This window comes from Salvelinus fontinalis, chromosome 41, assembly GCF_029448725.1.
Source record: "Salvelinus fontinalis isolate EN_2023a chromosome 41, ASM2944872v1, whole genome shotgun sequence".
In the NCBI taxonomy this organism is placed as follows: domain Eukaryota; kingdom Metazoa; phylum Chordata; class Actinopteri; order Salmoniformes; family Salmonidae; genus Salvelinus; species Salvelinus fontinalis.
The window spans coordinates 2,362,672-2,366,607 of NC_074705.1; positions in this window are offsets into that span (position 1 = coordinate 2,362,672).

Here is a 3,936-nt window from a genome sequence, read left to right on the forward strand (position 1 = left end):
CCCCCTCTCTCCTCTCTTCCCCTAGTAGAGGTTGTATCAGTAGCACCACCTCCTCCCCCTCTCTCCCCCCTCTCTCCTCTCTTCCCCTAGTAGAGGTTGTATCAGTAGCACCACCTCCTCCCCCCTCTCTCCTCTCTTCCCCTAGTAGAGGTTGTATCAGTAGCACCACCTCCTCCCCCTCTCTCCCCCCTCTCTCCTCTCTTCCCCTAGTAGAGGTTGTATCAGTAACACCACCTCCTCCCCCTCTCTCCCCCCTCTCTCCTCTCTTCCCCCTAGTAGAGGTTGTATCAGTAGCACCACCTCCTCCCCCTCTCTCCCCCCTCTCTCCTCTCTTCCCCTAGTAGATGTTGTATCAGTAGCACCACCTCTCTCCCCCCTCTCTCCTCTCTCCCCCTAGTAGAGGTTGTATCAGTAGCACCACCTCCTCCCCCTCTCTCCCCCCTCTCTCCCCCCTCGCTCCTCTCTTCCCCTAGTAGAGGTTGTATCAGTAGCACCACCTCCTCCCCCTCTCTCCCCCCTCTCTCCCCCCTCTCTCCTCTCTTCCCCTAGTAGAGGTTGTATCAGTAGCACCATCTCCTCCCCCTCTCTCCCCCCTCGCTCCTCTCTTCCCCTAGTAGAGGTTGTATCAGTAGCACCACCTCCTCCCCCCCTCTCTCCTCTCTTCCCCCTAGTAGAGGTTGTATCAGTAGCACCACCTCCTCCCCCTCTCTCCCCCCTCTCTCCCCCCTCGCTCCTCTCTCCCCCTAGTAGAGGTTGTATCAGTAGCACCATCTCCTCCCCCTCTCTTCCCCCTCTCTCCTCTCTCCCCCTAGTAGAGGTTGTATCAGTAGCACCACCTCCTCCCCCTCTCTCCCCCCTCTCTCCTCTCTTCCCCTAGTAGAGGTTGTATCAGTAGCACCACCTCCTCCCCCTCTCTCCCCACTCTCCTCTCCCCCCCTAGTAGAGGTTGTATCAGTAGCACCACCTCCTCCCCCCTCGCTCCTCTCTCCCCCTAGTAGAGGTTGTATCAGTAGCACCACCTCCTCCCCCTCTCTCCCCCCTCGCTCCTCTCTTCCCCTAGTAGAGGTTGTATCAGTAGCACCACCTCCTCCCCCCTCTCTCCCCCCTCGCTCCTCTCTTCCCCCTAGTAGAGGTTGTATCAGTAGCACCACCTCCTCCCCCCTCTCTCCCCCCTCTCTCCTCTCTTCCCCTAGTAGAGGTTGTATCAGTAGCACCACCTCCTCCCCCTCTCTCCCCCCTCTCTCCTCTCTTCCCCTAGTAGAGGTTGTATCAGTAGCACCACCTCCTCCCCCCTCTCTCCTCTCTTCCCCTAGTAGAGGTTGTATCAGTAGCACCACCTCCTCCCCCTCTCTCCCCCCTCTCTCCTCTCTCCCCCTAGTAGAGGTTGTATCAGTAGCACCACCTCCTCCCCCCTCTCTCCTCTCTTCCCCTAGTAGAGGTTGTATCAGTAGCACCACCTCCTCCCCCTCTCTCCCCCCTCTCTCCTCTCTTCCCCTAGTAGAGGTTGTATCAGTAACACCACCTCCTCCCCCTCTCTCCCCCCTCTCTCCTCTCTTCCCCCTAGTAGAGGTTGTATCAGTAGCACCACCTCCTCCCCCCTCTCTCCTCTCTCCCCCTAGTAGAGGTTGTATCAGTAGCACCACCTCCTCCCCTTCTCCCCCCTCTCTCCTCTCTTCCCCTAGTAGAGGTTGTATCAGTAGCACCACCTCCTCCCCCTCTCTCCCCCCTCTCTCCTCTCTTCCCCTAGTAGAGGTTGTATCAGTAGCACCACCTCCTCCCCCTCTCTCCCCCCTCTCTCCTCTCTCCCCCTAGTAGAGGTTGTATCAGTAGCACCACCTCCTCCCCCTCTCTCCCCCCCTCTCTCCTCTCTCCCCCTAGTAGAGGTTGTATCAGTAGCACCACCTCCTCCCCCCTCTCTCCCCCCTCTCTCCTCTCTCCCCCTAGTAGAGGTTGTATCAGTAGCACCACCTCCTCCCCCCTCTCTCCCCCCTCTCTCCTCTCTTCCCCTAGTAGAGGTTGTGTCAGTAGCACCACCTCCTCCCCCCTCTCTCCCCCCTCTCTCCCCCCCTCTCTCCTCTCTTCCCCTAGTAGAGGTTGTATCAGTAGCACCATCTCCTCCCCCTCTCTCCCCCCTCGCTCCTCTCTTCCCCTAGTAGAGGTTGTATCAGTAGCACCACCTCCTCCCCCTCTCTCCCCCCTCTCTCCCTCCTCGCTCCTCTCTTCCCCTAGTAGAGGTTGTATCAGTAGCACCACCTCCTCCCCCTCTCTCCCCCCTCTCTCCCCCCTCGCTCCTCTCTCCCCCTAGTAGAGGTTGTATCAGTAGCACCATCTCCTCCCCCTCTCTCCCCCCTCACTCCTCTCTTCCCCCTAGTAGAGGTTGTATCAGTAGCACCACCTCCTCCCCCCTCTCCCCCCTCTCTCCTCTCTTCCCCCTAGTAGAGGTTGTATCAGTAGCACCACCTCCTCCCCCTCTCTTCCCCCTCTCTCCTCTCTTCCCCCTAGTAGAGGTTGTATCAGTAGCACCACCTCCTCCCCCTCTCTCCCCCCCTCTCTCCTCTCTTCCCCCTAGTAGAGGTTGTATCAGTAGCACCACCTCCTCCCCCTCTCTCCCCCCTCTCTCCTCTCTCCCCCTAGTAGAGGTTGTATCAGTAGCACCACCTCCTCCCCCTCTCTCCCCCCCTCTCTCCTCTCTTCCCCTAGTAGAGGTTGTATCAGTAGCACCACCTCCTCCCCCTCTCTCCCCCCCTCTCTCCTCTCTCCCCCTAGTAGAGGTTGTATCAGTAGCACCACCTCCTCCCCCCTCTCTCCCCCCTCGCTCCTCTCTCCCCCTAGTAGAGGTTGTAGCAGTAACACCACCCCCTCCCCCTCTCTCCCCCCTCGCTCCTCTCTTCCCCTAGTAGAGGTTGTATCAGTAGCACCACCTCCTCCCCCTCTCTCACCCCTCCTCTCCTCTCTCCCCCTAGTAGAGGTTGTATCAGTTGCACCACCTCCTCCCCCCCTCTCTCCCCCCCTCTCTCCCTCTCTTCCCCTAGTAGAGGTTGTATCAGTTGCACCACCTCCTCCCCCCCTCTCTCCCCCCTCTCTCCTCTCTTCCCCTAGTAGAGGTTGTATCAGTTGCCCCACCTCCTCCCCCCTCTCTCCCCCCTCTCTCCTCTCTCCCCCTAGTAGAGGTTGTATCATTAGCACCACCTCCTCCCCCTCTCTACCCCCTCCCCCTCTCTCCCCCCCTCTCTCCTCTCTCCCCCTAGTAGAGGTTGTATCAGTTGCACCACCTCCTCCCCCCTCTCTCCCCCCTCGCTCCTCTCTTCCCCTAGTAGAGGTTGTATCAGTTGCACCACCTCCTCCCCCCTCGCTCCTCTCTTCCCCCTAGTAGAGGTTGTATCAGTAGCACCACCTCCTCCCCCCTCTCTCCCCCCTCGCTCCTCTCTTCCCCCTAGTAGAGGTTGTATCAGTAGCACCACCTCCTCCCCCTCTCTACCCCCTCCCCCTCTCTCCCCCCTCTCTCCTCTCTCCCCCTAGTTGAGGTTGTATCAGTTGCACCACCTCCTCCCCCCTCTCTCCCCCCTCGCTCCTCTCTTCCCCTAGTAGAGGTTGTATCAGTTGCACCACCTCCTCCCCCCTCGCTCCTCTCTTCCCCCTAGTAGAGGTTGTATCAGTAGCACCACCTCCTCCCCCCTCTCTCCCCCCTCGCTCCTCTCTTCCCCCTAGTAGAGGTTGTATCATTAGCACCACCTCCTCCCCCCTCTCTCCCCCCTCGCTCCCCCCTCGCTCCTCTCTTCCCCCTAGAAAAGGTTGTATCAGTAGCACCATCTCCTCCCCCCTCTCTCCCCCCCTCTCCCCCCTCTCTCCCCCCTCTCTCCTCTCTTCCCCCTAGTAGAGGTTGTATCAGTAGCACCACCTCCTCCCCCCTCTCTCCCCCCTCGCTCCTCTCTTCCC